Genomic DNA, 23,531 nt, shown 5'->3' with positions numbered 1-23,531 from the left:
AGGCTCCAGTACCCTCTTTCCAAAGGCAGCAGTGAAAAGAGAGCACAGCCTGGATGGTGAGGGTCCTTGATGATGGATATGTGTATAGATTTAACAGTGTCATTGTCAGCAAACAGACAACATCTCACTGATCATGAGGATGTTGCCTCCATCACAATATGTTTGGACCAGGAGCATCAGGAATAGCATCAATCAAAATCCAATAGAATTACCACTTTCCCAAATACGTCAGTAACTGTACACATAATGCACTCTGTTGTTTGCCACCAGGGTCATTGAGTCAATGTTCAGTGATGGTAAAGGTTACTCTGTGGTTGAAAATGTGACAACCATCAGGGACCAGTGATGTGAAATCCTTGGGACTGAGGGGAGGGAGAAGAGAATAAACTGAAAAAGGGGCCTGGAGAAGACTGGTTACGCTGGGAAGAATGATGGGGAAGTGTTGTACACCAGCTCACCAGAACTGTGATCTGAACACCTCTGAACAACAGATTATATATCACGAATTATTTGCCACAGATGGCTGTGAAGGCCAAGTCATTGGGTATATTTAATACAGAGGCTGATAAGTTCTTTATTAGTTAGGTTATCAAATGTTCTAGGGAGCAGGCAGGAGATTGGGAATGAGAAGGAAAATAAATCACCCATGATTGAATAGCAGAACAGACTTGATGGGCTCAATGGCCTAATTCTGCTTCTGTGTCTTCTGGTTGAATGAATAATCTGTTCTGTGATTTATTGTGTGTGGGTTAAATCAACTGAGCAATTTATGTAGACAGAGATAAATCTATTATTAATTAAATATTTCAACAATAAAACTTTGCGTTAAGACAGATCACTACTATCTGTCCTTTCAGTTTATTCTGCCCTATAACTACCAGCACTGGAGATAGCCTGTGTTAGTTAAATGTGCAACAGTTAGTTGTGCCTCTATACAATGTGAATCTATATAGACAGTAGTTTGATCTGTAGAAAAGAATCCAATGTCATTGCCGGGTGAATCAGATTCCACAAGAAGGACACTTCTGTTGAGAAAATTATCTGTCAGGTAGTATCTACAAACATTGCAATCACCCAATGGATAGCCCATAGACATTGAACGAGTGCTCCTTGATGGTCTTGTTGACATATATTGGGGATTTAATGCTGAAAATATTTAAAATATATCCATTGATATCAGGGGACTTTTCTTTTTTTAATGATATATTTTCTTTATTTTTTTTAATTACAGTATCAATTCCTGGACTTGAACTGGTTTGCATTGGTGCAGTCTGAATATGGATGCTGGTGAAATGGACGTTGAAGACAAGAAAACCCTCTCCTTGTTCTGGATGTTTGGAAAGTGTGTGACAACAGAAGTGTGGGATGAAGACTGAAAGTTGCAGTGGGATGACAACAATTCAGAGCTGGGCTCCGGGAAAAGAAATCTTAACAAAGTTCACAGTTCAAAATAAATTTATTATCAAAGTAGATATATGTTACCGTACATAACTCTAAGATTCACTTTTTCTGTGAACATGCTCAATAAAACCTCAATAGAATAATTAACCATAATAGAATCGATGAAAGACCACAACAACTTGTGTTCAACGAGTGTGCAGACAACAACAAACTCTGCAAATACAAAAAGAAAGAAATAATAATTAAAGGTAAGTAATCAATAAATATCAAGAACATCAGATAAAGAGTCACTAAACGTGAGTCCATAGGCTGTGAGAACATCTCAATGATGGGGCAAGTGGAGTGAAGTTATCCCCTATAGTTAAATAACCTGAACTGAGCTTGGTGTTGTGTGGGCTGAGGCTCCTGCACCTTCTTCCTGATGGCAGCTGCGAGAAGAGAGCATGTCCTCAGTGGTGGGGATCTCTGAAAATGAATGCTGCTTTATTGTGACATTGCTTTGTGCAGATATGCTTGGTGATGGGGAGGGCTTTACATGTGATGGACTGGGCTGTATCCACTACTTTTTGTGGGATTTTCCATTCAAGGGCATTGGTGTTTCCATACCAGGCCATGATACAGCCAGTCAATATACACTCCACCACCACGTATCTATAGAAGTTTGTCAAAGTTCTAGATGTCATGCTGAATCTCCACAAACTCTAGAGGAAGTAGAGGTGTTGCCATTCTTTCTTTGTTATTGCACTTACATGCTGGGCCTGACAGATCCTCTAAAATAATGACACCGAGGAATTTAAAGTTGCTGCCCCTCTCCACCTGTGATGCTCCAATGAGGACTGGCTCCTGGACCTCTGGTTTCTTCCTTCTGAAGTCAATAAACAGCTGCTTGGTCTTGCTGACATTGTTATTGAGTTATTGGGTTGTTGTTATGACCCCAGTCCACTCAATTTTCAATCTCTCTCCCATATGCTGATTCATCACCAGTTGGCCTACGATGGTGGTATCATCCACAAACTTGAATGTAGCAATGGAGCAGTGTGTAGCCACTGGCCAATCTGAATTATCTCACCCAGTGCAGAAAGGGCAATCTCTGAAAATGCTTTTTGAGGTTTGCTGATGGTGTGAAAATTCTGTTATTGTCACAATATTGCCATTGACACCTCCCATACTGGCTGCTATTCTCTTCACTCAGTTCAATCAAGAGAATTTCTTTTTAGGCATCCGTTAATCTCGTGAGACCATGGATTTGCACCTTGGAAGGTTTCCAGGATGCAGGCCTGGGCAAGGTTATATGTAATACCAGCAGCTTCCTATGCTGCAAGTCTCCCCTCTCCACGCCACCGATGTAGTCCAAGGGAAGGGCATTAGGACCCATACAGCTTGGCACCGGTGTCATCTCAGAGCAATGTGTGGTTAAGTGCCTTGCTCAAGAACACAACACACTGCCTCAGCCAAGGCTTGAACTAGCGACCTTCGGATCACTAGACGAACGCCTTAACCACTTGGCCATGCACCAACAGATAATCAAGAGAATACAATCAAGGTTAATTCATTCCCCTTCCAGCAGGAGTTGCTTTGTTGGTTCTCAGTAAAAATTACACAAACTCGCCCTTTCTCAGCAGATAAATACTCTGCTGGAGATGCTATAAGACAAATGGCCTCACACACTGGCTGACAATCACCATTTTAAGCAAAATAATCAAACAAAATGTGATATATTCAGTAGCATCAAGGAGAAATTTTAATAAATGTGGTCAAAGGCAAACTCAAAGGAAACAAAATCCCTCAACCAGCAAGCAGAGAATTTATATGAACCTATGTTGATTTGTGGTGTTTTGAGGCAATTGAACAATCTAGGACTGTGGTTCGCAAAGTGGGTGATACTGCTCCCAAAGTGAGAGTTTACTGGCGGGAGATAAAGATAAAGGGAGCATTGGGGGGAGTGACACTCGGTAACAAGTGGGACAGCTGAAGGACGACCATCTTAATTTAAGAAATTAATTACCTATTATAAGCATTTTATCCTCAGTATCTCATAATTGTACCATCATTTACCATATTGTTTGTGTAAAAAATTATGGTAAACCACTATGGAAAACAATGAAGAGGTGAGTGAGGGCAAGGCTGAGAATGAGGTTGAAGCATGATGGTGCAAGGCAAAGACAAGGCATGTTCGAGGCAAAGTTGGGGCAAGGTTGAGGCATATTCAAAGTAAATCAGGGCAAGCTCAAGGCTTATTCGATGTGAGCAGAGCAGAGCAAGAGAGGTCGATTTGAGGCACGTTCACCTTAACCAAGAGTGAGGATAGATTGATCTAAGCACCAGGTCGATTTGGAAAGGTTGGGTACGGGCTGAAACATGGCAGTGGGATCCAGGCCCAGAGTGTGTCAATGCAACTGGGACCGGGTCCCAGTGCAAAGGATGATTTAAATGCTGGGCCTGATGGATTAGAATTAGAATTAGAATCAGAATCAGAGTTGACTTTATTTCTTATGTCCTTCACATACATGAGGAGTAAAAATTTTTACCTTACATCTCTGTCTGAGTATGCTATTTGCAATTATAGTGATTTATAATAAATAGAACAGTCAATATAATATGGAGTACACTCAAATCAGCGTGAGTTAATCAGTCTGATGGAAGAAGCTATCCCGGAGCCTGTTGGTCCTGGCTCTTATGCTGCAGTACCGTTTCCCGGATGGTAGCAGCTGGAATAGATTGTGGATGGGGTGACTCAGATCCCCAATGATCCTACAGGCCCTTTCTAAACACGTGTCCTTGTAAATGTCCTGAATCATGGGAAGTTCACAACTACAGATGTGCTGGGCTGTCCGCACCACTCTCTGCAGAGTCCTGCAACTAAGGGAGGTACGGTTCCCATACCGGGCAGTGATGCAGCCAGTCAGGATGCTCTCAATGGTGCCCCTGTAGAAAGATCTTAGGATTTGGGGGTCCACACTTGGTTCTTCAACTGTCTGAGGTGAAAGACCACATGAGGTTCTCGTTGATATGGATGCCGAGGAATTTAAAGCTGTTTACGCTCTCAACCCCAGATCCATTGATGTCAGTAGGGGTTAGCCCATCTCCATTCCTCCAGTAACCCACAATCAGCTCACTTGTGTTTGTGACATTGAGGGAGAAGTTGCTTTTTTTGACACCACTGTGTCAGAGGGATGACTTCTTCCCTGTAGGCTACCTCGTTATTGTTAGAGATAAGGCAAATCAATGTTATGTCGTTGGCAAATTTAGTCAGCAGATTGGAGCTGTGGGTGGTGACACAGTGTTATACAGCAAGAAAAGGAGGGGATATGTACTCAGCCCTGAGGGGCTCTTGTATTGAGAATCAGAGAGGCACCAAATGACACCAGAGGTGAGGGTCAGGTCAGTTGTGCTTGCTAATCCAACAGATTTACTCTGTGCCGTGCCGCACTGAGGCTGAGGCTTGCTCCAGGCTTCATGTCTGCGAGCTCTGTGACATTTACTCTGCTCTGAACCTGAGGCTGAGGCTTCATACCTATGGGCTCAGTGACGTTTACTCCGCTCTGAGACTGAGGACAGATTCTGCTCTGGCTGCTTCAGGCTTCGTGTCTGAGGATTCAATTTCATTCTAGATGCTATTTGCTTACTTTTATTGCTGGACAATTTGTTTCTTTCTCTCTCTGCACATTGGGTGTTTGTTGGTCTTTTTATGAGTTCTTTTGGGTGTCTTTGTTTTGTGGCTGCACGTAAGCAGACAAATCTCAAGTCTGTATAATCTATACATACTTTGATAATAAATGCACTTTAAACTTTACATTTTTTACAATGATCACATAACCACCACATCTCTTGCTAACGCCCCATTCTCTCAGACTTTACTTGAAGTTGGTTATAATGCAACATAATGTGACATTTCTGTTTTTGGCATATTCTGAGAAATCTGTACTGAAGAAATCATATTATTTCTGGCCCATGCAATATTGTCTTTCACTACTGTAGGACAGTGTTAGGCAGGATGATTCCCAGACTCGAATTATGCAGTGAATTAGGGTTCAGTATTTAATGGGTTAAATTTCAGAACCTGCCCTTTGGTGGACTTGACCATACTTCTCTACCCCACAGCCCAACCAAGATATGACTGCCGCACTTCATGTACCTTCAGGAAGAGAATCAGGATCTGCCTGAGCTATTATGATGTCATCACTTTCCTGTTCATTGATCATAGCACTTGATGGTGGACTGAAACTACAGACGATTGCCTGTGATTGTTAATCAAAAAAATGGGAGATTTTTTTTTTTTTTTTTATTAAAGTGCAGAAGGAAATATGGGTTTACAATGCCTATTAAATCTATTCACAGTCCCCATGGAAATGTTTGTGTTTTATTCTTTTACAACATTGATTTAATTTGGCTCTTTTGTCACTGACCAAGAGAAAAAAAGGCTTGTGTCAAATTGAAAACAGATCGCTACAAAATGATCTAAATTAATTAGCAATATAAAGCACAAAATATTTGATTGCATAAGTATTCACCCCCTTTTTAAAGTGACACACCCAAACATCACTGCTGCAGCCAATTAGAAGTCACCTAATTAGTTAAATGGAGATCTGCTTTTGGATACCCGCATACAGTCAAGGTGTTTCAATTGATTGTAGTAAAAATACACCTGTATCTGGAAGGCCCAAAGGCTGGTGAGTCAGTATCCTGGCAAAAGCTATACCATGAACACAAAAGAATATTCCAAGCAACTCTGCAAAAAGGTTATTGAAAAGCTCAAGTCAGGAGGCTGTCACAGTGGGGGGCACTGGGAACGGACCCAAATGCGAGACACAGACACTGAAGTACAAGGAACAGGACTTGACTAGAGTAGGGACGTGACAGGATTCAGACCAGGAGCAGGGACAAGAACGCAGACTTGGGCTAGGGAAAGCAGGAGCAGGACTAGAAACCATAGACTTGAGACAAGGCTTCAACTCGAAACCCAAGACTGGACAAGGACCCAGAACCTGGGTCTTGCCTTGGGCTCAGACCCCAGAACCAGGCAAGAACATGACATGGCTTCAGGACAGGACATGGCTGGGGTCTAGAGGCCTGAGCTTGGAGACAGGCTGGGGTCTTTGCTCTTGAGGCTGGGGTCTTGGGTCTTGAGCTTGGCTGCAGGAGGGGGTCTTGGGTCTTGAGCTTGGAAACTGGGGACTTCAGGCTTGTGTTCTTGGTGCTTGGCTTGGGTTCTTGGAGCTTGGCTTGGGACCCTCAAAGCTTGGGTTCTTGGAGACTGGTTTGGGTTTTTAGAGCTTGGCTGCCAGCTGGGGTCTGTGATCATGAGCTTGCAGAGGCTGCTAACACAGAGGCTGGAACTCAGACAGACTGGGAACTGCACATGAACATAGAGCCAGGACTTATCCTTTGAAAAGCCAGGACTCAGCCAGGCCTCATTTTTAACACATCAACATGAGACAGGGCAGTACATAGCTGGGACTAATACTTAGGCAAGCCAGGACTCAACTTCTCCAAACCAAGGTGGGACAGGACTATCAGTCGGGTAATGGCAGAACAGCCAGACTTACCCAACAAAGGCAAAGTCAAGACAAGACAGGTCCCCCACAGGGCAACAACAAAATGGCCTGACTTACCCCACGGAGGCGAGGACAAGACCCTCTGCAGGGCAATGGCAGAACAGCCTGACTTACTCCACAGAGGCAAGGACAAGACAGATCACCCCGCAGGGCAACAGAAAAATGGCCTGGCTTACCCCACAGAGGTGAGGAAAAGATGAGACAACACCAAAGAAAGACAGACAGTTCCATCTATGCTCTGGGGTTGCTCAGAGTCTCAGTTCAGCCAGCAACCTCAGCTGGCTACAGAAACAGTCAAATCCATACCACAAAGACAGCTCCAACTACTGACAGCAAGGCTCCATGAGGGGATGGTTCCCCAACACAGCCTAAAGATAACAATTGGCTGCTCTAGCCTTCCACAGGCAGGTTGCTCCCAAGGGATCTTGACAAAACAAACCAGCCACTCACACTCAAACCCAAGGCTACTTATATTCCAAGCTACTAGATGGGAATCAGGTGCCTATGATTAACTCAAACAAAAGACAGCTGGAAGACCCGGAGTCCTGAGTCCACGGACCGGACCGTGAACCAGAATGCGGACTTCACGGACCGGACCATGACAGAGACGGATACAAGAAAATTTCCAAGTCACTGATTATCCCTTGGAGTACAGTGAAGTCAATCATCAAGAAATGGAAAGAATATGGCACAACTATAAATCTGCCTTGAAATGGCCATCCTTAAAAACTCAGCAACTATGCAGGAAGAGGACTACTGGCGGAGGCCACCAAGACACCTATGGCAACACTGGAGGGGTTACAAGCTTCAGAGCTGAGATGGGGAGATTGCACATACAATGACTGTTGCCCAGGTGCTTCATCAGTCACAGCTTTATGGGAGAATCGCAAATAGAAAACCAGTGTTGAAAAGAAACTCACATGAAATCTCAAATAGTGTTTGCAAAAGACATGAGGGAGATTCTGAAGTCAGCTGGAAGAAGGTTCTATGGTCTGATGTAACAAAAATTGAGCTTTTGGCCATCAGACTAAACACTATTTTTGGTGTAGGCCAAACAGGGCACATCATCAAAAACACCCCATCCCTACCGTGAAGCATGGTGGCGGCTGCATCATGCTGTGGGAATGTTTCACTGCAGCAGGCCCTGGAAGGCTTGGGAAGGTAGAGGGTAAAATGAATGCAGCAAAATGGAAATCCTGGAGTAAAACCAAGAGGACTGCAACTTTGGAGAAGATTTGTTTTCCATCAGGAAAATGACCCTAATCATAAAGCCAAAGCTACACAGGAATGGCTTAAATCAACAAAGGTAATGTCCTGGAGTGGCCAAATCAGAGTCCAGACCTCAATCCAACCAAGAATTTGTGGCTGTACATGAAAGGAGCTGTTCACTCAAGATCCCCATGCAATCTGACAGAGCTTGAGCAGTTCTGTAAAGAAGAATGGGGAAAAATTGCAGGTCCAGATGTGCAAGGCTGATAGAGACCGACCCACAAAGATTCAAGGCTGTAATTGTTGCCAAAGGTGTATCTAATAAATATTGACTTCAATGGGGTGAATACTCATGCAATCAAATATTTTTTTTTTATTTGAAATTTATTTAGATCAATGTTGTATAATAAGAAATCAGGGAAGCGGACAAAGAAAGACTATAGTCGGAATAGGAGATTCCACAGTGAGAGGCGAGTCTATGGATGCGATAGAGTGTCTCAGATGGTATGTTGCCTCCTAGCTGCCAGTTTCAGAGATGTCTCGGATCATGACATATTAAAGGGGGAGGGTGAGTAGCCAGATGTGCTGATACAAACTGGTATCAATGATATCGGAAGGAAAAGCGAGGAGGTCCTAAAGAGAAAATTTAGAGAGCTAGGTGGAAAGCTGAAAAGTAGGACCACCAGGCTAACAAACTGTGGATTGCTGCCTGTGCCGTGCACCATTGACGGCAAGAACAGGATGATTTGGCTGTTGAATGCGTGGCTGAGAAACTGGTGCTGGGGCCAAGGTTTCAGATTTCGCGATCATTGATATCTCTTTTGGGGAAGGTATGATCTGTACAAAATGGACGGGCTACACCTGAACCAGAGGGAGACCAATATCCTTGCTAGAGCTGTTGGGGAGGGTTACAACTAAATTGGTAGGGGAATAACAACTGGGGTAATAGGGCTGAGGATAGGGTTGTTGTTTAACCAGCAGAAGTAATGTTTGGTGAGTCTGTAAGAAAGGACGGGTAGATGATAGGGCAACACTGCAGACAGTGGTATGTGTTGCAGTGTAAAAGGGGGAAAAATTGAAAAGGAAGACAAATACAGGACTGAAGGTGTTATATCTGAATACACACAATACGTGGAAAAAAGTAGATGATCTTGTAGCACAGTTAGAGATTGGCAGGCCTTATGTGGGTATACCGGAGTCATGGTTGCAAGACGATTGCAATTAGGAGCTTAATATCCAAGGATATACAATCTATTGAAAAGTAGGCAGAAGAGGAGGAGTGGCTTTTCTGGTAAAAATTGATATTACATCTTTAGAAAGAGGTGAGCAACACACACAAACTGCTGGAGGATCAGCAGGCCAGGTGGCATCTATGGAAAAAAGTACAGTTGAGGTTTCACGGTGAACCCTGTAGGCAGGACTGGAGAAATAAAGCTGAGGATTAGATTTGAAAGGTGGCGGGAGGGGAGAGAGAAACGCCAGGTGATAGGTGAAGCTTGGAGGGGGAGAGATGAAGCAAAGAGCTAAGAATTTTATTGTTGAAAGAGACTGAAAGCCATAGAAGAAAGACGAAAGTTGGGGGTGGGGAAGTGAGCACCAGAGGAAGGCGATGAGCTGGCAAGGAGATAACATGAGAGAGGGACAAGGGGAAGGGAAATGGTGAAGGGGGGAAGGTGGAGGCATTACTGGAAGTTTGAGAAGTTGTTGTTTATGTCATCAGGTTGGAGCCTACCCAAAGGGAATATAAGGTATTGTTCCTCCAACAACATAAGTGTGAACTTATCCCGACAATGGAGGAGGCCATAGATGGGCATATCAGAATGGGAATGGGAAGTGGAATTGAAATGGATGGCCACTGGGAAATTTGGATTGTTCTGGTGGACGAAGCATAGATGCTTGGTAAAGCAGTCTCCCAGTCTACATCAGTCTCACTGATATGCAGGTGGCTGCAGTATATGACCCCAAAAGACTTATAGGTGAAGTGTCACCTCACCTGGAAAGACTATTTGGGGCCCTGAATGATAGTGAGAGAGGAGGTGTAGGGGCAGGTGAAGCACTTGTTCCACTTACAACGTTAAGTGCCAGGAGGGAGATCAGTGGGGAGAGACAAATGGACAAGGGAGTCGCGTGGGGAACGATCCCTGCAGAAAGCAGAATCTGAGGGGAGGGATAAAAGATGTGTCTGGTGGTGGGATCCAACTGGAGGTAGCGGAGGTTTCAGAGAATGATGCGCTGGATGCGGAAGCTGGTGGGGTGGTAGGTGAGGACCAGAGGAACCCTATCCCTGGTAGCGTGGCAGGAGGATGGGGTAAGAGCAGAGGTGCGTGAAATAGAAGAGATGCTGTTGAGGGCAGTGTTGATGGTGGAGGAAGGGAAGCCCCTTTCTTTGAAAAAGGAGGACATCTCCTTCATTCTGGAATAAAAAGCCTCATCCTGAGAGAAGATGCAGCAGAGATGGAGGAATTGAGAGAAGTGGATGGTGTTTTTACAAGTAACAGGGTGGGACGAGTAGTCCAGGTAGCTGTGAGAGTCCATTGGTTTCTGATAGATGTTGGTGGATATGCTGTCTCTGGAGAAAGAGACAGTGAGATCAGGAAAGAGAAGGGAAGTGTTGGAAAGGACCAGGTGAATTTGAGGGCCAGGTGGAAGTTGAAGGCCAAGTGGATGGAACTGATGAGTTCATCTTGGGTGCAGGAAGCAGCACCAATGCAGTCATCGAAGTAGCATAGGAAAATTGTGGGATGGTCACCAGTGTAGGCTTGCAACACAGACTGGTCAACGTAGCCAACAAACAGGCTGCCATAGCTGGGACCCATGCGAGTACCCATGGCTACCCCTTCCGTTTGAAGGAAGTGGGAGGAGCCAAAGGAGAAATTATTAAGAATAAGTACAAGTTCCACTAGACGGACGAGAGGGCTGGTGGAGGGGAACTGGTTGGGTCTGGTGTCCATAAAGAAACGGAGAATCTTGAGGCCTTCTTGGTGGGGGATGGAGGTGTATAGGGACTGGACATCCATAGTAAAAATAAGATGATGTGGGCCAGGGAACCTGAAATCCTTGAAAATATCAAGAGTGTGTGAGGTGTCACGGATGTAGATAGGAAGGGACTGAACCGGGGTGGGGGGTGGGGGAGGATAAAGCAGTGGAGGTATGCAGAATGAGTTCAGTGGGGCAGGAACAAGCTGCAACAATGGGTCTACCAGCACAAGCAGGTTGTGGATTTTGGGTGCATGGGAGGTGCATGGTGAGAGAACTATGAGGTTGGTTGCACTGGATGGGAGATCCCCAGAGTCAATAAGGTTGGTGATGGTGTGGGAGATAATGGCCTGGTGTTTCTTAGTGGGGTTGTGTTCGAGGGGTAAGTCTGAGAGTTGACGCTGGGCCTCAGCAAGGTAGACGTCAGTTCACCAGACTACTACAGCACCTCCCTTATATGCGGGTTTGATGGTGAGGTTAGGATTAGTGCGGAGGGAGTGGAGAGCAGAGGGTTCGGAAGGAGTGAGGTTGGAATTGAAGAGAGGAGTGTTAAAATCTGGATGGTTAATGAGACAGGTGCAACGCCTGTGTAGCACCGTACAACCCAGGTTAATTAAACTCAAAATTGTAATGTTAGAAAGTTCTATCTTCGGAGGGATAAAAACGAGGTTTACCGATTTAAAAAAAAAAGAGAATTTGAAAAGAACGCTATGCGAGGGCGGGGCAGGCTAGACACAACACAGACAAAGAGAGAAACGCAGCAAGCTGAAGACATGAACTGTTAAGAGGGAAATTAGTAGTGAGTACCTTTACCCTACTAACTTGAAACCCTCAGGGTGAAACTCCTGAAGGAGAGACAATAGCGATAAAAAACTTATTGAAGCTGCAGCTATAACAAGACAATATCGGCAGAGACAATTGTCCAAAATCCCTACCGTGTGGTCAGGAATTAGTTCTGCAAAATTATACCAAGGCATTTGGTCAACTTTTTGTACATTTGTGAATTGACTTTCTGTGGATGATAAACTATTTCATTCCAATGAACCAAGAAACAAGATGGCGAGCCACCCAAGACGAAGAACCAGTGCGGGAACGAAATGTGTAATGATGCAGAGGATTTAATACGGTTGGATGTATACGTTTATTTTATTCGAAGGACCTGAATTTGATTTTCTGCAGGAAATGATTATTTTTGCAAAGACTTTGATATGTTACTGAATGTGATTTACTTTGTTTAAGAGTTGTGATGTTGGAGGATTGCCGTGAAAGCAGTTAAACTGTGCATATATAATTTTTGAATTTGAATTTAAACTTGTAGATGTACTGCCTGAAACTGAAACTAAAGTTAACTATAATACTTGAGAATAGGAATTATATTTGGTTTTCTAACTCACTAGGGATAAGAAAGGGAAGTTTAGTCTGTAAACTTTTAAATAGGGAAAACACTAGATCTAATTAGTTAATTGGAGTAACAAAGGTTATTCTAAGGAATATTACTGATTCTAGTTAAAAAGGAATTTGTTGTGGTTTGATATCTAAGATCTGGAACCTAAAAAGAATGCGTGAATTTTGAATTGTTCTTGCTCATGTAAATATTTTGTACATATTGATTTTTCTTATAAACACATCCTTATTTCCAGAAGTGTGTGGTTTCTATTCACCGCCTCCTTCCGATACCTGGATTCTTCTGATGGCCGACTAGCAGATAGTGTAATTTGATTTTCTCTAAAGGAGGCTATGACTAGTCACACACGATAAGGCTGGTGCTATACAGGTGTTACATAAAATTGGCGAGCCAACCAGGAGTATTAGATAACCAGTAGCATATCGATTAGTATACAAAGCATTAGAAGAATCTTATTGTTCACACTCACTTGTTTAGTTAAGAGCAACAGTGAAAAGCAAATGGAAGTCATAGAGGAAAAGAGTATCAAAATCCCAAATGCTGTTTTAGTCAATGGCATAACAGGAACAGAACAAGATGAGGAAATACTGAACATTCTAAAAGACTATGGTTCATTTGCCAGAGTTATTCATCTAACTGGCCCTGGTGCAGAATAATAAGACCAGAACTCCTCAATTCAGAGCAGTCTCCTGTGATGCTAACCAGCCTGAAACAGCTCTACCTGCTTTTCAGAATAACTCAAACCCTGAAATCCAAACTAATGGAGTTGCAGAGAAGCCATCCCTCACTCTCAGTGATCTAAACCCTCCAGGTGTTCAAAGTGTTGTGGTGTAGCACATTGTGCACGGTAATGACTTGATGGCTCATGGCAATCTACCAGTAAGGTTCCAAACTTTTGCTGGTCGAACCCCTCGTCCACCAAATGAGGCAGGTTATGAGATTTGGCATGCTAGTGTTGAACTGCCTTTGCAAGACGGAAGTGTATCTGATTATCATAGAACATAGAAAATATGTGTAAGTGCTCTTCCACCAGCTTCTGACATCATCAAGTCGATAAGTCCTGGAGCTTCACCCGCTAATTACTTATGTGACGAGAATACACATAGATTAAGATGTTAGTTGTCCTGTGCTAGCACCAGTGGGATCAGCAGTTGGTCTGCCACCTGTCTTCAGGAGAAAGAGAGATAAGGAAAACAATGAAGCAGCATTCAGAGATGTTAATGAAGGGACGGGAGAGTTTAATGGAAGGAGAGCTGTCAAGATCGGCTCCCCCTTTGAACCCTGAACTGTTTGAAGTGATGGATAGGCGATACCCCAGCAGGGGTATAAAAAGGGACAGGTTCGCTAAGGCAAGACACACATGACACCCCGAGGTAACGAGACCCTGGAAGCGGTGCGTCTCCCACAAGTCGGTGGGAAGTTTTGGAAGGCGGGTCGCGGGACCAAGCCATAGACGCACAGGGTGGAAAGGCACGATAAGTGGGAACCTGGTGTGTGTCCGCCCTTGCCTGGGTGCCAGGTTCACCGCAGAGAAATGATCGTATCTGAAAACGGAGGGGTCACGGTCGGTGACCTCAGAAGACATCACAAAGGTATCGCCCGAAAGCTGACTGCGAAGAATATCGAAGGTCTGTGTGGAAGCCGTTTGAATATTCATTCATTTTGTGCTCTCTCTCCTTCCCCCCACTGTCCATCGCCACGGCAGTGATTACTGTGAACTGAACTGAACTCAACTGAACTGAACTTTGCGTCACTTTGAAACTGGTCATTTACCCTTAGACGACGATAGAGCTTGATTGATCCTGTTATCCTAATTCTGTGTACATGTGTGTTTATCAGTGCTGAACTGTTGCATTTATTATCCTTTTGATTAGAGTACTGTGTTGCTTGTTTCTTTAATAAAACTTTCTTAGTTCTAGTAATCCAGACTCCAACTGAGTGATCCATTTCTGCTGGTTTGGTAACCCAGTTACGGGGTACGTAACACTTACAACTCCTAGATTCAGCTTTTGCTACAATGCCACCATGAATTATTCACCAAAATCATGAACACGGTGGAGAACACTGGAGAAAAACCATCCGCCTACCTACAGCGGCTACCAGTAGCGTTGATACTGTCTGAAAAGTGAGGCGGAGTTGCAGAAACTAGCATCTCTTAAAGCAGTTTTGTAGGGGATTTTGGGACCACTCCCCAAAGTTAGAGCTGCAACTGGAACTGAAAAAACAAAATCCGCCATCATTTACAGAACTGTTGATATTTCTATGCACTGAAGAAGACAAAGCATGCTTCTCAAACCGCACGCATGAAACAGCATTTTGGATCAGCCAAACGACAGGCCAAGAAGATGACGTAGCTCAGCTAATATCAATTACTTTTCAGCTGATTAAACAAATTGCTGAGCTTCAAAGCCTTATTTCCAGAAGTGTGTGGCTTCTGTTCACCGCCTCCTTCCGATACCTGGATTTTTCTGATGGCCTACTAACACCTAGTGTGATTTGATTTTCTCAGAGTGCTGTGACACGACACACGTGATAAGATTGGTGCTACACAGATGTTACATTCGGAAGCCTAAAGGCGCACACTCAGTGATTCAGGAACAGCTTCTTCCCCACTGCCATCCGATTCCTAAATGGACATTGAACCCGTGAACACGACATCACCTTTTGAAGATAATTATTTCTGTTTTTCATGATTTTTGCATCATATACATATACTGTAAATTATTAATTTATTTATCATAATTTTTCTATATTATGTATTGCATTGAACTGCTGCTGCTGAGTTAACAAATTTCATGATACATGCTGGTGATAAGAAACAGATTCGGATTCTGATTCTGAGTGGCCTCGGTGAGCTAGAAGGGTTTTTACAGCACCCAATGGTTCCGCAGACCACGCTGCTTGATTTATTTATTTTGATATTTTTAAATTTCCCAAAGATGGCATTGTGTCCGAGATTTACCGCTCAGATCTCCGGACAGCAGTCAATAACTTCATGACTGCTACCCTTGTAACTGTTGACGTCCCTTGTTGAAGTGCCCTTGCTGCTGTACAACTTGCACTACTTCCTGGGGGCGGGGGGGGCACATCGCTAAACCTGAACTAATGGCTTTGATTCCCCGTCCCAACTGGTCATGAATACCGCCAACATCTGAAAACATAGACAGCTCCTTTCAGACTATCACTAATCCCAAACTGCTCAATCTCCCTTCGGGACCCTGCCGTTCACGGACTGTGAACCGCGCACACTCTCAGCACAATCACATTATCACTGAACAATCAGAATTCCACAGCAGTCGGGCCCGACCAGTGAAGCGGACGGGGAGACTGAGACACACGTCAATGTGTGGAACTTCTCTCAACTCACTCTGCTTGGAAGTAAAGCTACACCCTTTCCGAGAATGGGGTGGGACGAGGACGAGGACTGTAGCACTTTATTACCAGAGCTGAAGTCAAAGCCAATACAACAGAACAACAGATTTCACATAACCCAATTCTCTGAGCACAGAAGTATTGAAAGGCAAAATTAAAATAACAGGTATGACGGGTCGGATATTTTGAAGTGTGTATATTTTAACGCTAGGAGTATTCTGGGTAAGGCTGACGAACTTAAGCATGGATCAGTACATGGAACTACGATGTTGTGGCCGCTACTGAAACTTGGTTGAGAGAGGGGCTTCAATGGGTGTACCAGTTTTTCCAAGTTTTTGTAAAGATAGAGAAGGAAGTAGAAAGTGTGTGAATGTACACGTGCATGTTGGGAGGGGATGAGTTGCATAACTATTCAGAGACAATATCACAGCTGCGCTCGGGAGATAAAATGGAGGGGTCAGACACCGAGTCTATTTGGGTAAAATTCAGGAATAGGAAGAGTGCAATTGCACTGATGGGATTGTCTGCCTCCCCCTCCCAAATAGCCATCGCGATATTGAGGAACAAATATCTGATCAGATGAAGGAAACGTGTAAAATCGATAGTGTTGTTATCATGGGGGTTTGAACTTGCCTAATATAGACCATAAGACATAGGAGCAGAATTAGGCTGTTTGGCCCATCATGTCCTCTCCAGCATTTTGTCATGGCTGGTACAATTTTCCTTTCAGCACCAATCTCCTGCCTTCCCCTGTATCCCTTCATTCCGTGACTAATCAAGAATCTATCAACCTCTGCCTTAGATATACATAAAGATTTGACTTCCACAGCTGCCTGTGGAAAATATTTCCACAGATTTACCACTCTCTGGCTCAAGAAATTTCTCCTCATTTCTGTTCTAAGAGCAAGCCCGTCTATTTTGGGGATGTGTCCTTTGGTCTTAAACTCTCCCACCATAGGAAACATCCTTTCCACATCCACTCTATCAAGGCCTTTCACTATTTAATAGGTTTCAATTAGGTCACCCCTCATTCTTCTGAACTCTAGTAAATACAGGCCCAGAGCCACCGAACACTCTTATGTGACAAGCCATTCAATCCTGGAATCATTTTCATGAAGCTCCTTTGAACCTTCTCCTGCTTCACTACATCCTTTCTAAGATAAGGGTCCCAAACCTGCTCACAGTACTTAGAGTGAGGCATCACCAGTTACTTATAAAGTTTCAACATTACATCCTTGCTTTTATATTCGCGTCCTCTTGAAATGAATGCTAACATTGCAGTTGCCTTCCTCACCACAGACTCAAACGGAGACACCTCTTTCTCCCTTATTGGCGAGCGAGAGAACCTGTGGTATGTCGAATACTGGGTGAATGAGTCGTCTTTGGAGTGCTGCAAGTCTATGTCTTTGTTGTTGCTTTGCTGCACGCTTCAGTGCTCAGTGGTGGGTGCCGACGCATTTTTTTGCTGTAGGGGGAGGGGGTGTTATTGCTTTTCTGCTGCTTATGGGTGAGGGGGAGCTGGGGGCACTGTAGGGTTCAAATATTTATTTGTCATTCATTCTTGGGGGCACTCCTCTGTTTTCATGGATGGTTGCAAAGAAAAAGCATTTCAGGTTGTATATTGTATACATTCCTCTGATATTAAATGTACCTTTGAAACCTTTGTATCTGCAAATTAACCTTTAAGGAATCCTGCACAAGGACACCCAAGTCTCTTTGCACAAAATTTTGTATTTTCCCTTCATTTAGAAAATAGTCTGCCCTGGACTTATTTTCTATCTGGCATTTTGGTGTTAGATTGTTGTTTTTTTTTTGTATTGCTATATTTACACTCTATTCTTGGTTGGTGCGGCTGTAACAAAAGCAAATTTCCCTCGGGATTAATAAAGCATATCTATCTATCTTTTATTTCTTCTATCAAAATGCACGGCAATATGCTTCCTGACACTATATTCCTTCTTGCATTTCTTTGCCCATTTGCCTAATCTAAGTCCTTTTGTAGTCTCTCTTCTTCCTCAAAACGATCTGCCCCTCAACCGATCTTCATATCATCTGCAAACTTTGCAACAAAGCCTGGGACAAATATAAACTGGGACCTTCTTAGCAAAAATGTGTCTAGATGAGGCAAAATTTGTTAAGTGTATCCAGGAAGGTTTCTTAAATCACTATGTGGATGGTCCAGTGCGAGGAGTGGCTGTACTGGACCTGGTGTGGGGTAATGAACCTGGACAGATATCTGACCTGTCAGGAACTGTGACCACAACTCTTTAACATCAGGATATTACAGTGTATAGTTAAGGATAGGTATGGTCCTTGCTGGATTGTTTTAAATTGGAGTAAGGCAAATTACGAGGGCATTAGGCAGAAACTAAGAAGCATTAATTGGCAATGCCTTTTGTCTAGCAAGTCCACATCAGACCTGTGGAAGGTGTTTAAAGATCAATTGTACAGAGTACAGGAAAGGTATGTTCCTGTTAGAAGGGAGGTCAGGGATGGAAAAATAAGAGAACCTAGGATGTCCAGAGAGGTGATGAATTTAGTCAAGAAGAAAAAGCTTCAGAACTTGGGATGAAACGAAACACATGAGGAGTATAAAGAAGCCAGAAAAGAATGAAGGAAGGGCATTAGGAAAGGCAGGTGGAGCCATGAAAAGTCCTTGGCCAGTCGGGTTAAGGTGAATCCCAAGGCATTCTATATGTACATCAAGAGCAGGAGTATCACTCAGAAGAGGATGACACCACTCAGGCACAAAGGGGGGAACATTTCCTTGGATGTGACTGTGTCATGGTCCAGTCCATGAAGTCCACATTCCAGTTCACGATCTGGTCTGCTGATTCCTTATTCCGGATTTTCCTGTTTTCCCTTGTCCCATTGGGTGCCTTAATTGAGCACCTTATCCTAGTTTTGGGCTGACACATAAGTACCCCTCAAACCAAGGATTCCCTGCTGCCGGGGCCGTGACCGCGACAGCGACCGCTGGGGTGTTCTGGGGGACATTCTGTGGGAATATTGACCGACGGCCTGTATAGGTCTGGAATGATATTCTTACATGATTCCTTGCAAACTCTGACAGGACGGCAGGGAGGGAGACTGATGGTGACAGCAACAGCACGGAGTTTGATTGGGAAGAGGTGGGGAGAGGGACTAAGAACAGGAAGGTGATGGGTTGGAAGAGAAAGAAAGGAGGTGGGTCTAGTGTTGGTGGATTTGAAAGTGAGAGAAGAGAAGTTGTGGAGAAGGGCCCGAGGGCAAAATTGCTAAATGTAGTGGTAAAATTTGAGGGGGAAGGGGGAGTAAAGAAAATTGATCTGCTTAAGCTAACATAAATCATCAGAGGACAAATAGGGGAAGTGAGCCATGCAAGAATTTTAGGAGATGGAAACCTGCTGATAGGATGTAAAACTGAAGAACAGATGGAGAAGGCAATGAAGGTAACTAATGTTGGGAAAGTCAAAGTGTCCGGGGTTGTAAGAGTTGGAGCACAAAGGGTCAATGGTTGCAAGGGGGTGATCTCCAGGGTTCCACCCCTCAGTGTTAATATGAAGGAGCTAGTGGAGAACTTGAGGGTGAGGAATAGTTCAGTGAAGAGTGTGAAAAGAATGACAAGGGGAGCAGAGAAAAAGGAGATTGAAACCGTTCTGGTAGAGTTTGAGGATAAGGTACCTCCAAAGGAGTTATATTTTTGATTTCTAAGATACAAGGTAAGACAATATATATCAAAACCTATGAAGTGTTTAAATTGCCAGGAGTTTGGGCATGTGGCCAAAGTGTGCAAAGGAAAGAGAAGATGTGCAAGGTGTGGTGGGAAACATGAATACGGAAAATGTGGAGAGGGAGTGAGACTAACGTGCTGTAATTGTGGAGGTAACCATAGTGTAGCATAATGGGGGTGTGAAGTGTTGAAAAAAGAGATGGAGATGCAGCAGATAAGGGTGAAGGAAAATGTCCCATATGCTGAGGCAGTCAAGTTGGCAGGACAGAAGAAAATGAATGAGGGAGGGTGTAGCAAAGAACAAGCGGCAGCTAAAGGAAGGCAAGATCAGAAGAATGCATGGATAGAGAAGAAGAAATTTGTGACCTTTATAGCAGGAGTGGTAAACGCAACTTATGAGATCAAATCTCAAACTGAAAGGATTCAGATTATTGTGAAAGCTGCAGAGCACCATTTGGATATGATAGGATTAAAATGGGAAGAAGTAAACGATGAACTCAGGGTACAGTCAAGTCAAGAGACAGTATGTGTGGGTTGATATTACTAATAATGCTACTTCTTCAATGGAATGCAAGAAGCCTGATTGCCAATGGACAAGATTTCAACCAGTTTATAGCTAGTAGGAGAGAAAAGCCAGATGTTGTGCGTATCCAGGAGACCTGGTTAAAACCTAATTTAGATTTTGTTTTATATGGTTATGAGGCAGTAAGGCAAGACAGGAGAGAGGGGGAGGAGGAGGATGTGCAACTTTTTTAAAGCAAGGTATTCCTTATAGAATACTAGGTATAGGAAGTGAACAAGAGTATGTGGTAGTAAAAGTATGGGCTGAAAGGAAGAGTTGGTGATTGTGAATTATTATAATCCATGCAAAAGACTAGAGTTAAACAAACTTGAGGAGATAGAAGGGCAGAATAGTAGTAACGTTGTTTAGTGTGGTGATTTTAATGGACATAATGTATTATGGGGGAGTGACAGAACAGACATCAACGGTCAGGTAATAGAGGAGTTGCTAGATGAGAAGTATTCAGTGTGCCTAAATGATGGCAGTGGTACTAGAATTGATGTTAACACAGTTAAAGAATCTGTGCTTGATCTTGCATTAGTATCAAACTCCATTGCATCACTGTGTGATTAGTTAGTTCACCAAGAAGGAACTGTAGGGACTGATCATTACCCAACCTGGTACAAGATAAATATTTCTGCCTCATTGGTCACAGAGAATGCAGGTGGGAAATGGATCCTTGAGAAAGCCAATTGGGAAGAATTTCTGGAAAAAAGTGATAGATATCTAAGTCAGGTCAGTGATGGAATGGACATAGAAATACTTGACAGCATATTAAAACAAGGTATAATATCAGCTGCGTTAGAATCCATTCCTAAAAGTAAAGGAAGAATAAAGAAGAGAATAATACCATGGTGGGATGATAATTGTAAGGCAGCTGTGAGAAATAGAAATATAGCATTTAAACTGGTTAAAAGAACTCATAACTTCCAACATATGATTCAGTACAAACAAGTTCAGGCAGTAGTAAACAGGACAATAAGACATGCTAAAAGTACGCACTGGAGAAAGTATTGTGATTCAATCGGAAACACAACTCAAGTAGGAGAGGTGTGGGGGATGATAAAAAGGATGGGAAGGGACAGGAGAGAGTGGTGGTACCCAGTTCTGGTTGATGGAAATGTGACTCCAGTAACAAATAAGGAAAAGGCAGAGTTGTTGGCAAACACTTTTGTTATGGTACTTAGTTCCGATAATTTGTCTGAGAAGGGAAGAAGAGGTAGAGAGAGAACAAAAGCTGAAAATATGGAGGCTTTATGTAGGAAAACTAACCTTGACGGTGTGCAAGATGTCCCTTTCAGCAAGGGAGAACTAAGAAAGGCTCTAGATAAAATAGGAAAGACTGTGCCATGTAAAGATGAAATATGTTATAGTATGATAAAGCACGAGTGAAGGAAGTCTGGAGAAACTACTGCTTCTGTATAACAAAGTCTGGGATGAAGGGAGAATACCAGGGAGCTGGAAAGAGGCAATAATTATTCCAGTAAGGAAACTTGGGAAAGATGCCCGCAGGGCAGAAAACTACAGGCCAATTGCCTTGACGTCACATGTATGTAAACTTATGGAACGTATGATAAATGAGAGGTTAGTGTACTTCTAGGAAAGTAGAGGTATGGTGGCTACATATCAAAGCGGGTTCAGGAAAGGAAGGAATACTATGGATCCAGAGTTGTGTCTAGAGGATGAAATAAGAAAAGCTCAAGTAAATAAAGAGACAGTGTTTGCAGTTTTTTGATGTTGAGAAAGCTTATGATATCTTATGGAAAGAGGGGCTTCTAATCAAGCTACATTTAATGGGAACTGGGGTGGGGGGGCGATGTTCAGTGGGGTTAAGGACTTTCTAAACAGGAGAACTATTCAGGTGAAGATAGGATCAGAGCTATCAAGCCAGTATGTTGTAGAAAACGGGACCCCTCAGGGGAGTGTAGTGAGTCCAACTTTATGCTCCATTTTGATAAATGATATATTTGTAAATATTCCAACGGAAGTGGGGAGGCCATTGTTTGCAGATGATGAGGCTTTGTGGAAAAGAGGGAGAAATGTTGAACATATAGTTACGAAAATGCAAGGTGGAATTAATCAAGTGGAAGAGTGGGGGACAAAGTGGGGTGTTAAATTTTCGGTGGAGAAGACAAAAGCCATGTTCTTTACAAGGAAAAAAGTTTGAATCTGTATGGAAGTAACCTGGAGAGAGTTGAAAGTTTTCGGTTTTTGGAAGTGCACTTTGACTTGAGATTAACATGGAGAGAACATGTTAGATATGTAGTTACTAAATGTAAAAATATGATAAATGTCATGAGGTGTCTTGCTGGATTGGAATGGGGTGCTGATTTTGTATCACTAAAGTATATTTATGTAGCATTAATAAGATCAAGATTGGACTATGGAAGTATAGTATATGGGTCAGCAGCAAAATCTGTGCTAGCAGAACTGGATATCGTGCAAGCTCGGGCTCTAAGGGTGTGCTTGGGAGCGGTTAGAACTTCCCCAGTGTGTGCACTCCAAGTTGAAGCAAATGAAATGCCACTGGGGCTGCGGCGTAAACAGCTGGAGGCCAATCACTGGATTAATTTAAGGGGGCATGGTGATAGCCATCCTACAAAAAGGGTGTTGCAGACACGCTGGGAGAAGGAGAAGACACAAAAAGAAAGTTTTGGCTGGACAGGAGAGCAAACAGCAAAAGATATGGGTGTATACGATAAAGAATTTTGTCCAAGTGTGGTGTGGCCTGTCAGACCTTTCTGGGTGTTAGAAAATCCCTCTGTAGATTTGCAATTGCTTAAGATTAAACACAGTAATAAGACAGCTGATATACTCAGTGAATATCTTAGTTATAGGGAATGTAAATATAAAGGCATACAGATTTTTACGGATGGATCAAATGATCCAGAAACAGGTACAACAGGGTCTGCAATTGTACCAAGTTACCAAGTGGAAATTAGCAAGAGAACACCTGATTGCTTGAGTGTATATGCAGTTGAAATGTTTGCCATATTGTTAGCACTAGAATGGAGTGAGCAGGTTGATTGCAATAATATTGTGATATGTAGCGATTCTGTATCGGCCCTTGCAAGCATTAAGGCAGGTACAGCTAGAGGTCACCAGGATCTGCTTTATGAGATCCTGTTTGCAAATTCAAGACTGGGTAGACAAGGCAAAAATATCACATTCATGTGGGTTCCAGCACATTTGGGTATTATGGGAAATGAGACAGCAGATAGGCTGGCAAAAGCAGCAGTTAAAAAAGAATCTATAGAGGTCAATATTAAACTATCAAAATCAGAGGGGAAGAGCATAGTGTGGAGAAGGATAAATCAACACTGGCAGCAGCATTGGGAT

General features: G+C 43.3%; 1 protein-coding gene across 8 annotated transcripts in view; it reads left to right on the top strand.

Annotated features, from left to right (window-relative positions):
• The window catches only part of LOC140204100 (interferon-inducible GTPase 5-like), a 628,716-nt gene that overhangs the window by 553,773 nt on the left and 51,412 nt on the right, over positions 1 to 23,531 (top strand). For 2 of the 8 annotated variants that reach the window (XM_072270447.1, XM_072270446.1), the window contains exon 1: positions 17,251 to 17,269. The exons of 4 other annotated variants lie outside the window; for them this stretch is intronic. The gene's annotated coding sequence lies outside the window, so the exon portion shown is untranslated. Of the gene's footprint in view, positions 1 to 15,952; positions 16,085 to 17,217; positions 17,270 to 23,531 lie in introns of those variants that run through there. 2 more of the 8 variants (XM_072270443.1, XM_072270442.1) reach the window with 2 other exon arrangements.

The sequence above is a fragment of the Mobula birostris genome, chromosome 10, assembly GCF_030028105.1.
Source record: "Mobula birostris isolate sMobBir1 chromosome 10, sMobBir1.hap1, whole genome shotgun sequence".
Classification (NCBI taxonomy): domain Eukaryota; kingdom Metazoa; phylum Chordata; class Chondrichthyes; order Myliobatiformes; family Myliobatidae; genus Mobula; species Mobula birostris.
The sequence above is the reverse complement of the archived record's forward strand: the minus strand, read 5'-3'. Positions and strand labels throughout refer to the sequence as shown.